Source organism: Apium graveolens, chromosome 7 (assembly GCF_009905375.1).
Source record: "Apium graveolens cultivar Ventura chromosome 7, ASM990537v1, whole genome shotgun sequence".
NCBI classification, from domain to species: Eukaryota; Viridiplantae; Streptophyta; class Magnoliopsida; order Apiales; family Apiaceae; genus Apium; species Apium graveolens.
Genome location: NC_133653.1, coordinates 37,799,547 through 37,812,977, shown reverse-complemented (window position 1 = coordinate 37,812,977; position 13,431 = coordinate 37,799,547). Strand labels below are relative to the sequence as shown.

The window sequence follows — 13,431 nt, the reverse complement described above, 5'->3', positions numbered from 1 at the left end:
TTAAAGAAAGTTCAAAGCCGTTCTTAACTAAACAACTTCCACTTATAATATTTCTACGAATAGAGGGAACATGATGCACTCTAGTGAGAGATAGAAACCGCCCAGAAGCAAACTTCAGGTCCACGTTTCCTATTCCAAGCACTTGTGCAGCACTAGCATTCCCCATCGTCACTATCACTCCATGACTGTTGATAAGATACAAACAAGCTAATATCAGCACAAATATGTACATTAGCTCCAGTATCAATCAACCAATCATATGACAGATAAGTGGAAAGTAGTACAGGGTGGTAAGTAACATACCTGTTATCGGTTCCAGAGGCAACAACCTCACCAATGACCATGTTAGCTACTGGCCCACTCATGGTTCCAAGTCCAAGCACAGTATTTGCTTGAGTTACCACTCCAGCTTTCTTAGCTTTCTTACTTGGACAGTCCTTGCTCCAATGACCAACCTGTCCACAAGACCAACATGGTTTCTTCGCCTTTGGTTTCTTAGCCTTGTTCTTGTCAGGTTTAGTGTTATCCTTCTTAGTGACTACCTTTCTTCAGTCACTACATTCACCTTCGAGCTCCCATGTTCCACAGGAAACACATGTCCCTGTTTGGACTTGTGCTGCTCCTGTACAGAGATGTCCAACATCAAGTTAGTCCATGTGATCTTTCCTTTCTGTCTTTTCAGGGAGAGAGAAAACTCTTCCCAAGACTTAGGGAGCTTTTCAATCACAGACATCACTCAAAACTTCTCAAGCAAGACCATATCGGACTCACCCAAAGCATGAACCAAAATCTCAAACTCATGAACCTGTTCATTCATGGATTTCCCATCCACCAACTTGAAATCAAGAAACCTAGCCACAAAATACTTCTCAAGACCTTAAGAATCAGTATTATGGGTTTGGTCCAGCTTATCCCATAAGACTTTAGCAGTATAGGGATCTGATGAATAAATATCGAATAAGGTGTTCTCCAAGGCTGCCAAAATGGCTGCCCTGGCCACCCCATCCTTCTCAGCCCATCAAGCATAAACCTTAACAGATTTAGCTTTCTCTTGATCCAACCCAGGAAGATCATACTGTACCACTGACCATAGACCCTTAACCGTTAACCGAAGCTTCATTTTTTTTTCTGCCAACAAGAAAAAGAAGCTCCACCACTGAATTTATTAGGCATACCCGATAAATCAATTAGCTGGGGAAACGACACGTGGTCCAGTCAATGGTAGTAGTACCACTAGAACCAGAACCAGTCTCAACAGTTTTAGGAACATTACCAGTTTCATTAACCATCTTGCTAATTAACTATATATAACTATAATCTCTTCAAAATTGTTGGTTATAATTCTAACTATACAGCAACAATGGGCAATTATATATATATATATATATATATATATATATAATAACAAGAACAAGAACAAGAAAAATAACCAAATAACCAACTAACGAAACAAAACACGAAGACAATAACAAACTATAAAGACTGTAATTGACAAAGAAAGTAAAGAAAACTTATCTCTCATCGCTTTCCAAATTTTGATAAGAAGAAGAACACAACAGTTGAGTCGCCAAACTCTTCAAGAGGACTTGACTGTTCTTAAAGAGATAATTACCCCCCACTTAAGCTGTGATGGAATACAACAATATCGCTTCCAGGATAAAACAGCAACAGATCAATCTAGCCACAGAACCAGCAATGATCAACAGCGACTCGCACCTCAGTTTGCCCAAAAACCTATGCAACTTATATATGTTTGCGAGGTAGGCACCGAGACTTGTGTCATATTTATCTCAAGTGTACCTCTCAATATATAGGCATCTCAAGTCACTCTTCTTCTATTTTACTCGATGTGGTAAACCAAGTAACAAAACGGAAAAAGTAAACAAAATGGGGTTTCCTTATTATTTATATTATATCCTGATTAATTAATATTAATATTAAAAAATATATTCAGAGTATGATTAAAATAATCCTTACTCAATATATTTTATATTAATAATTAAACAATCAATATAAATAATTAAACTTGTAATAGAAAAGAAAAATATAAGAGTTCTCACTAGCACTAAGCCACATAAGCATTCCACTTATGCTAGTAGTTGTAAACAACAATACACAAGGTGTTATATAAACTCAATATCTTTCTTTTACAATATCAATGTGGGACAAAATCCCCATAACCCATTTCAAACAAGCATTTTGTCGCAATATATTCATGGATTCCACTAAGAAAATGTCTTAGATCCAAATATGAAAGTTGAAGTCCCCATGTCAAGGAACAACCTCTAAGTGTTAGCTTCCAGAAATCATATCAAGAACATATATAAAATATACCTCAAACTTTCCATTTTCTAACAACTTTTGATAAACTTCTCTTTTGTTATGGTATAATCTCACAAATTTTCACCTCTTATCCTTTTAAAATTGTAGGGTACTTTGAAAATGGTCAAGAAGTAGCAGTGAGGAGGCTTTCTAGAGGTTCAGTACAAGGTGAACAAGAATTCAAAAACGAGATTATACTAGTGGCACGATTGCAACACAGAAATTTAGTTAGACTTCTTGGTTTTTGCTTAGAAGGAACTGAAGGACTTTTGATTTATGAGTTTGTGCCTAGTTTGGTAAGAAAATTTGCCTCTGTATTAACTGTAGATGCTTCCTTTTACCTAGGATTAAGTATTCTTATTTTATCCTATCCTGTTTATGGTTTACGATGGCCTATGTAACATTGACTAATCAAGGCTCTTACCTAGGTGAATTAATAGGTGGTTTTGAAGCAGAAGAGGTGCAAAAGGCAGCAGAAGAGGGAGTTCACTTAACAATTTAAAAGACCAAAGTCACTTGCAAGAAAAGAGGGGCATAATTCAAAAACCTGTAAAATAAATGTGCAATAGGAGTATTTGATAACTTTTATATTCATGCAGTTTAGATTCACATATCAACTTAACTTGATTTTTTGAGTTGTTTAATATTATGTGCAGAAACTAACACCAACTTGTACTTGTTCTAGACCAGAGGGAGAAGGTCCATCCAACAACCAGCAACAATAATGAATGGGGCTTATATAGGCCAACCTTCAAACAAAAGGGTCTCAAACCAGCAACAAAGAAATGACTGCAGTCTCATATTTGATCATGATATTTGTATGGTATGTGACCTTAATGTGATTTTCAAACTTTGGTTTGTATGCTTATACTTTTGGGAACTTATGTTGTTTTATCATGTTGCTTCTGGTTTGTCTCAGAACCTATTTTGGTCTGCTTTTGGGTTGTCTGGAAGTACACAACTTTGAATTATTGCAACATGTATTGACCGTGCAAATCAATGGAAATATCGTGATCCTTTTGACATTTTGTTTTAAAGTGCAATTTAGTTCTACAAAGGAAGATTAAATTAACAATAACAAATGCATCACATACATTAGCTGAAGGATACATAACTTGCATCAGCACCAATTTACTTCAAGCATAACACAAACAAAAATATACATATATTCTTCCAATTCTTAGGTTCCTTCTTCCACTTCTTTACTTCTTCTTGCCGCATTCTTCGAATTTTACCAAATATTCTTCTTCATTGTTTCGAATCCTCTTCAAAAGTCCAGCAATCACATCTAAAGTATATGGAAAAAGTGCAATTAGCCATGCATCTCTCGACTTCTTAATTTGTTTTGGCCATCAAAGTGAAAATGTAAAATAGTTCCAAGTGCAATTTAGCCTATGTTCATTGCAAATATAATGTTCACTAATAGAGGCACATTCATATTTGGTCCGATGCAGCCAGTGTCACTGCACTTAAACCACTCAACACTTTTCCAGATCCTCATACATTAATTGTTGCCAGGCAATCTTATTAAAGCAACATAGCAAAGTATAAACGTATTCAAATGAATTTTATATACTTCTTCTCAACTAAAACTCGGTCACAATCAGCTGAGGGGACAAACAATTCCGATTAACTTTAAGGTGAATCCAAATCCTGCAATTTTATTTTTTATTTGAAAGAGGCTCCTCGCCATGAACCTACAAAAACAGACTTATTAGTATCTATTTTTATCGGGGTAAATGGTTAAATGGTTGTTAGATGAACAATTATCCCTTACTAGACAGTAAAGTTTGATTGGATAGAACTTTTGCACAAAATTGTGGGGGCTAATTTGAGCTTGAGAGGACAAAAAATCCTCATATATGAATATGTCCCTGAATAAAAGTCTTGATGACCCATTTGTTTGGTAAGGGCTTGGTGACAGGTAATTGCCAATTCAAGTCAGGGAGGAAGGCCAAGTGTTTGATGCTTCCTTGAACTGTTATGACATTAGACATGACAATGCTGGTATATGACACGTGAACACGGCACGAAACGACACAAATAATTAGTGTTTGAATTCGAAAATTTGGTACACGAACACGAAAAAACACGAATATAATTAGTGTCGGGTTTGGGTTTCCGATATAGGTACACGACAAGGAACGAAAGTACACGAAATAAATAAATGATTAAATTTTAAAAAATATATAATGTATATATATATACTAAATACCAAATGTGAATTTTACCTATTCTAAATAATATATATATATATAATTGTAAATACTAAAATATATTTTATTATTTCTTAAATACGTGAGTGAGCACTTCACCATTTAATTATCTATTGCATTTTTTAAGAATTAATATTTTTTATATATAATATGTGTACTTTAGTGTACTAAAACGGGTAAACACGAATAAATTAGTTTCAGATTAGTGTCATCAAATTGATACACGAATGCAAATCCAGGACGGGTTTGAATTTAAAATTTGGTACACGAAAATATACGGAACGTTTGTATTGCCAGGTCTATATGACATCATATGTTAAAAGGCCAACAACCAAATTTAGTTCAGATCTTATATCTTCGTGACTAAACATCACACAACTCTCAATAGAATCTAACACTTCAATTTGTAGCTGAAGGCAAGTTTCGAGCTGAAGGCATTTCTAGTGGAAGGCAAACACTTGGACAACTATATGCAGCAGAAGCCACCAAGTATAATTTTGGAATCTTGTTCGTTGCTATTGGAATATATGATTATTTATATTTTCCAGTTTTACTAGTTTAGGAGGGGATTTCAGTTAGAGAATTGGTAACAATTTGACTTGTATATATTCTCCGATAATTGGAACAATTCATTTTTTACAGTTTTAACATCTCAATACAATGCGCATGCACAATATTGTAAAGTAATCCCCTTCTTCCAGCTTCATTCTTATGGCTCCTGATTGATTTCAATTAGAAATTATTCATAGTATCAGAGCTATCACGGTGAATTTTTTATTATGAGAAATTGTTGATTCTGTTCTGAATCTTCATACAAATCTTCTTAGAACCCTAACTTTAGGGCGTTTTTGTTGCGATAGAAATATCTTCTCTTCTTCGCATTTCTGCGATTATCTTCTTCTTCGTATCATTGCGATCATCATCTTTAATTTGTATCTGATTTGCTCAAACGGTTTGCTGGTCTTATTGTTTATATTATGTGTTTCTTGCTTGATTTGTTTACACAAATCCTAGTTTTTGCGAAATTGATTAACGATGACTGATCATCAATCGCAAAACGATAACCTTCAAAACTCTGCCATTAACTACAACGATCCTTATTTCCTTTCTTCCGGTGATAATCCGAGACAATAACTCGGAAATATGCTGCTTAACGGTGATAATTTCATTAATTGGAGTCTGTGGTGTGAAGATGGCATTAGGAGCAAAGAATAAACTAGGATTTATTGATGGAACTCTTCCGGCACTTGATTCTTCATCTCCTGATTTCAACAAATGGACTCGAAATGACTATATGGTACTCTCCGGGTTAACTTTTTCTATGGAACCTATTATTACTTTAGTAGATAAGCCGTGTGAAGCACGAGCCCAGATGAAAATATCAATATTAAATCATGGTTATAAAAATTTATTTTTAATTTTTTATTAAAATATATAATAAATAAAATTGTACGATTATTGCAATTTTTCTTTTTAAATTATATGTAGTTTTCATAACTCAAATCTTATTAGAACAACAAACTCAACATTAATATGTATCTGTTATTCAAAAAGACATAACTAATATTTAACATGAAAAATTTAGTCAAGTAATGAACAACAAGATTGATGAATATTAAATTTTTTATTATTAGCTGAATTTGAGTTTTTAAATATATTTTGTGATTGCATAATTTTTTCTAATAAAATATTCATTATGTATGTATAAATTGACATTTGGTGCTAAAATAAAATTCTGTAGGTATGAGTCTAGAAATTATAATGTATATACGATTTCGTTTATATAAAAATAATATAAATATGTGGTATATAAGAATAAAAAAATGGGTAAAATATTATATATAAAATTATAAGTCATATATGAATAAAAAAAGAATAAAAATGGTATATTTAGAGCTATAGTAAGATTTAAAAAGGGGTGAAACCAAAAATTTGTAAAACCAAAAATGGGTGAAACCAAAAGTTCATAAAACCAAAAATTGGTGAAACCAAAGTATCCCTTAAAAATGGTTTCCTTATTAATTAGTAACAACAATGTATAAAAGATTCCATTTTATTATTTTAATAAAAAAATAAAAAAGAATTCTATGAAAAATAGAAATATTGTAATTATAATATGATTCAGATCTATAGTTTATTTAAAAATAGCATAGAACTCCACATGAAAGAGAAATATATGGGTGAAACCAAAATACGGCATAACCGTACTAAGATGAAACAAAGTACCCTATCAAGTACCCAATTTTATTATTTTCTAGTGATGAAATCAAAATACAGTTTTTATAATATCCATAACATTTTATTAAAATGGAATTCCACAAACTAAAAAATTTCTAAATTAAAAAATTCCAATTTAAACACATGGCCTATTTACTTGACTGTGGTTTATATTTTTCGGAATCTATTTAGTTGGGCCAATTTATGAACTTATTAATTTTAAAATATAATTAAAATTAGGATTCAAACCTATAAAAATAATAAAAAAGCATGACTTATAAAATTTAAAAATTGAGTAAAAATAGTACATATATAATTATAAGTCATGTAGGAATAAAAAGGATAAAAATAATACACTTAGAGTTATAACATGAATCATAAAATATGAAACCAAAAGATGGTAGAAATAAAAATAAGTGAAATAAAAAAACCACTTAAAAATAGGTTTCGTTTAATAAAAAAAACCGGGTAAAAATTATACATAGAGAATCATAAGCCATATAGGAATCAAAAATGATAAAAATAATACACTTAGAGTTATAACATGAATCATAAAAGGTGAAAACAAAAGGTGATAGAACCAAAAAATAAGTGAAATAAAGTACCACTTACAAAATTTATTAATAAAGAAAAATGGGTAAAAATAATATATATAGAATTATAAGTAATATAAGAATCGAAAAGGATAAAAATAATAGACTTAGAGTTATAACATGAATTATAAAAGATGAAACCGAAAGGTGGTAGAACCAAAAAATAAGTGAAACTGAAGTACCACTTAAAAAGTCTATTAATAAAGAAAAATGGGTACAAATAATATATATAGAATTATAAGTCATATAGGAATGAAAAAGGATAAAAATAATACACTTAGAGTTATAACATGAATCATAAAAGGTTAAACCAAAAGGTGGTAGAACCGTGAAATCAAAGTACCACTTAAAAAGTTTATTAATAAAGAAAAACGGGCAAAAATAATATATATAGAATTATAAGTCATATAGGAATCAAAAAGGATAAAAATAATCCACTTAAAGTTATAACTTGAATTATAAAAGGTGAAATCAAAATATGGCATAACCAAAAAATAATTGAAACCAAAGTACCACTTAAAAAGTTTATTAATAAGAAAAATGGGTAAAAATAATATATAAAAAATTATAAGTCATATAGGAATTAAAAAGGATAAAAATAATACACTTAGAGTTATAACATGAATTGAAACCAAAAGGAGGTAGAACCAAAAAATAAGTGAAACCAAAGTACCACTTAAAAAGTTTATTAATAAAGAAAATGAGTAAAAATAATATATATATATATATATATAATTATAAGTCATATAAGAATAAAAAAGAATAAAAATAATACGCTTAGAGTTATAACATGAATCATATAAAAAGTGAAACCAAAATGTTGTGGTACCAAAAAATAAGTGTTCCTTATATGGTACTTTTGTTAAGAACGCGGGCCAGCTCTCCTAAAGCGCTCATTTAAGTATTACTTATACTAGCTTAAAACCCATGCGATGCACGAATCGCATAGATTTTTTTTTAATATTATATAATTTTTTTTATAAAAATTGATTTCAATTCTTAATTTTGTTCATTTAAAACCTTAAATGATATAACTTCATAATAATTATATTAGTAGACGTTTATGTTCATAACTTTTTAGAACATTCTGGTATTCCATAACAGTACAACAAGAATTACAAAGGGGGGGGGGTTGAATGTAATTCTGGCTTCTATTCTTAATTTTAAAAGTGTTCTAACTCAATACATATAATAGTGTTTGATTTGCTAAAGTGCGGAATAGAAAGATGATTGAAATTAAAATACTAAGAAATAAAACACAAGACTTTAACTTTCTGGTGGATTTGAAATATATCAGAATGAGAACTCTGTGAAGCTTTGAATAGTTCACAACTGCTTTACAAGTTGAACAAATAAACTACAGAGGAATTCTTGCAGAATACAGCTTGATATGTTTCTCTGAAAATAAACTTGCTTAGTTAAATGTTCCAATTGCTACTCTTGGTTTATATATCACCAAGTTACATGGTAGTGAGACAAGATAATAAAATAAAATATATCTAGCCTAACTCCATGCTACTTCACTACTCTATTCCAGCATCTTTGAATATCTTCATATTTGCATGGAAATGGTAATGCTTCTTTGTTCTTAAAATCCTGCTTAACAGGCTGCCACATTCCTTTTGCAAACACCCAACGCATGTGACTATATTGTCACTGTCAACAGCTATTTTGAATTTGATCATCCGTCGGGACTATGTTGGTCATCAGTCGGGAACTTTGTTGATCATCCGTCGGGAGTCTTGTAGATCATCCGTCGGGAGTCTATCTGCCACTTGACTCTATTTCACTTATACGGAATTAAATGACATCTCATATTTACAATTAGTCAACCTATTCTGCATGTCAATCTAGTAGTCAATATGACTTAGAGAACCCTACCCAATCTACCAGACTAAAACATGTTGTTTGCAGAAATGTGTTATAGTACTTATTTGTTACATAAGCTACACTCTCGATGGATGTCAAATTGTCATCCGTCAGGACTATATTAGATCATCCATCGAGAGCTACAAAATTTCACTAAGTTAAATCTACTAAGGTGTTTTGTTTGACTTATCATCAAGTTCACAACATATTCTTAACAATCTCCCCCAATTTATGTCTACTAGAATTGTAGCCATAAATTAAGAGAAACTTGATGATAACAAAACAACCTAAAAAATATAGATTAAAAAGTAGTAGATAAAACTGATAAGTGCTACAACTTTATTGAAAATTGAATAAAGAAAAGTGTACAAAGATTTCTCACAGTCATAATCAAGGTGCTCATCTAGTCTGAGCAGATGATTCTATTTCCTTGATTGTTTGGATTTCTTCCCAAACTTCCTGTTGTTTTCTTCTATTTGATTCTGGAGTTGTCTGTGGAATTCAAGTTCATCAGCTTCAGATAGATCCAGCTTTTCTTGTATTTCCAAAAGAGTCTCATTACTAGAGATACTCAATTGGTCATCCAGTCTCAAGAATCTTCTAACTCCATTATCATCTCTGAATTCCATCATCCAATAAGGCCTTAAATGCACTCTTTTTCCTGTGAAGGGAATTGTAAGAGATCTAGGAAGTGCATTCTTGGCTTTATCACTCCTTAGATCTTCTATCTTCTTTAGAACCAACTTCTTTGCAATTATATTGAAACCAAAGTTCTTCTTGAAGGATGAGAAGATCTAAATCAGTACATAGCAGCTTTCCTGAAGAATCCTGTAAAGTGGCCATGTGATTTTTCTCCCTCCCTTGTACTTGAACACCAGCCTTTCAAGAAGATATCTATGAGCATCAATTCCTCTTACTTCTTCCAATTCATCCAAGTAGATGTTTATTTCAGAAAACTCCTTGATGTCACAGATGTATAAGATATCTCCCTTCTTGACTTTGGATTGAGATTTGGTTAGGGTCTTGGACCTTAAAGTCACAGGCTTCACTTTCTTGGTTGCTTTAATATTTGTCTTATTTGGCTTGTTAAAGATAGGTAAATTGAGTTCAGGAATTGGAAAGCTTTCCCAATCTACTAGCTCATCCTTGGGAATTATAGGTTCACCATGAAAGTTCTTTGTTGGATCTACCTTGAATTCCTAATGTACCACTGAGGGCTGGGATGTTTGAGTTGAAGTTTTAGAATGTTTGGGAATGTAGTCCTCCATTTCCTCATCACTAAAGTCCAATTTTCTTTTGGAGTGAAGCTTGTATCTGAATTTTATTTTCTGTGGAGGTTCATTTTGCATTTGTTGATCTTGAGCTTCAGTAATTACAGGTGGTTTTTTATAAATCTCAGTTGTAGACTTGACAGCTTGAAGTTTGGCCAAGATAGCAGCTTGCTCCTTCTTTTATTTGAGCTTCTTAGCATCTAGAGCAGCCTGCTTCTTTTCTTACTTGATCCTTTCTTTTTCTTCCTTCTTAGCTTCTACAAACAGAGGGTGTCCAGCCACCACACAGATTTCTGTTCCATTCCTGTAAATTTTGGCAATTCTCTTCTTTTGAGCTGAATCAGATGGATCTTTGTAAAATGCAATTGACCTCGCCAACAGCTTCTTTTTATCTGGCATAGGTGTCTCAAACATAAGATCCATAGGGTTTTTGTTTGAGAACTTTGAATAGTTCCTTTTAGGCTTTAGAATTAAATTAGCTTTTGGAGATTTGATGCATGAAGTTTGGCCTTTTTCCAAGTTACCAAGACTTATTTCATTCACTGGGATTTGTGTGACTTGTGAGTGGTGATGAAATTTTTTGTTTGGTTTCTATATCTGACCAAATTTCTTTTGAATATTCGCATCAATCTTCTTCCATTTATCATCTAGCTCCTTCCCAGCTGCTTCTATATCAATCTTTGTCAGTTTGTAATTTGATTCCAGTTTTTCCGCTGCTAGATTGATGAGATCAATGATGTCCATAGCTGGTGGCTTAGTGAAAGCAATTGCTGGCACAATTACTTTGCTGACTTAAATTTTGAGCAGAGTCTCCCCCTAACTTGATGAGCTTTTCTCCCCCTTTTTGTTAGTATCAAGTTGTTGAGAAGAAGGGAGTTGTGCAGCCACCAACTGTTGGAGCAGAGCAGTCTGAGCTTCTTGATTTGCAAGTATGTTGGCCACTGACTTCTCCACATTAGACAACCTAGAGTCCATGGCCTCAACCTTTCTGTTTAGATCAGCTTCTTTCCTTAGCTTTTAAGCTATCTCAGTCATGGTGGTTCCTGAAAGTCTGGCATCCAACCTTGCCACAAAATCTTGTTTGACTTCAGAAATTTCTTGCTTCATTTCATTTACACTTTGATGTGTTGGAGAGCTTGAATCTTATGAAGTTGTAGAGCTTCAAGATGTGTTGTGAGTAATCTTTTAGTGATGGCACTTGTGGATGCCTGAATTGCTGTTTGGGTGTCATGAATCAGCTTGAATAAGGTGGATTGGAGATGTAAATATGAACATTCTTTAGTCAGCATCCAGGAAGAAATATATACATCCCCTCCTATGCTCATGATGTCATCCTCCACATCTTCACCATCATCCCCAAAAGAGACTTCAGCCATTTCAGGATCACTGCCAGTTGTAGATGGCATAGCAGTGATTGCATCCTTTGCCCTTTGTAGAGAAGCAGTTGTATGCACTAGATTCAGCATCTTCTCAGCATCATAATTGCCCTGTCCAGCTAGAGTTTGATAAGCTGGAACATGATGAGTAAATGTCTCAGCATCCAGGGAGATAGAATCTATGACAGCTTGATATTCTTGCTGAAATAGTCTCTCCCTTTTTGCATCACTGACAATCATTGACTCACGAGCAATGGATTCCATCCTTATAACTCATGTACCTGCATTTCTCTCGTTTTCTCTCTTTTGTTGCATCAAGGGTTCCCTGTTAGGTCCCAATATATTTGTAGAAGGGGGGTTGAATACAAACTATACCGTTTAATCAAATTTAGTGCGGAATAAAAAAAATGAAACAAAATTCAAGTTAAATAAAACAATTATTAAACTTGAAAGGTGTTACAACAACGGTATCGATTACAAGGAATTAATCTCAAATTAATTATCACAAATCTAGAATAAATTCGACATGAACTTTTTTATTTTTGCAATAAAAAGGATCAAATGCTAAAAGCAATTTGAGATTAAGTTCTAGGGATTTTGATCCGCTAGATAGTTACACAATAACAAGAGAATAATTTCTAGTGGTTTGGATTTAACTTTAAAACTAGAAATTGATAATCTTGAATTCAGCAGAGAAATGAAAAATTTTGGGCGGCTGCTTCTGTTCTTGAGTTTGTTGAATGTATTCTATGATATCTATTGCCTGCTGCTCTTCTTGTCTTTTAAATGATTTGATCAACAGAACTTCATTGAACTGGCAAGACAATCTGATAGTTGGCATGACTTTCAGTGAGACAATCTTCTGAACTAGCATGACAATCGGTATGACTATCTCCTGAACTAGCATGACAATCGGTATGACTATCTCCTGAACTAGCAAGACAATCCCATAGCTGGTAGAACTTTCGGTATGACAATCTGTTGAACTAGTTTGACTTTCGGTATGACAATCCAGATTGTCATACCAGTTCAATTGATTGTTATGCTGAATTAATATTAAATATAAATTCAAAATCAATTCTAAAAATTCATAATATTAATTCAGAATTAATTAATCAATTAATTCAATTAATCAATAAATTAATCTTTGCAGATATAATTTTTTTCTTAATTAAACTATACGACTTAATTAATTAATAGAGAATTAATACTACTCTTCAACAACAACCATTCTTCTGAAAATCTTCTGAAAAACACTGTCAATTATGAATCAATTCCACCACTTCAATGTTGACACTCGATGTACTGTCCGGTTCATGAGTGACTAACTTTCGTGACGTTTCTTCATGTCTTGACTTTGATAACTTGATTTCTTCAGATTAAATCCCTGTAATTATCTGATACAATGACAAGATCTCTGTCACTTGATTAAATCCACAATCTTGATTTATATCACTGAGGCTTGATCAATTTCTTAAACTTCTTCCAGTGAAGTAATTCCTCAAGTCTGTTGATGAACATTGTTTCTGAATCCTTTGACAGATGTTGCTTTGTGAGATCTTTTTGA

General features: G+C 32.6%; 1 long non-coding RNA gene across 3 annotated transcripts; it reads left to right on the top strand.

Annotated features, from left to right (window-relative positions):
* Positions 1-2,271: 2,271 nt before the first annotated feature.
* Positions 2,272-3,648, top strand: LOC141670835 (uncharacterized). Of its 3 annotated transcripts, none has more exons than XR_012554769.1 (4): positions 2,276-2,618; positions 2,751-2,871; positions 3,013-3,145; positions 3,242-3,648. It is a non-coding gene; the product is annotated as an uncharacterized LOC141670835 (long non-coding RNA). The 3 variants fall into 3 exon arrangements; XR_012554768.1 differs by having other exon boundaries at positions 2,278-2,618; positions 3,008-3,145; XR_012554767.1 differs by having other exon boundaries at positions 2,272-2,618; positions 2,751-3,145.
* The last annotated feature ends 9,783 nt before the right edge of the window (positions 3,649-13,431 follow it).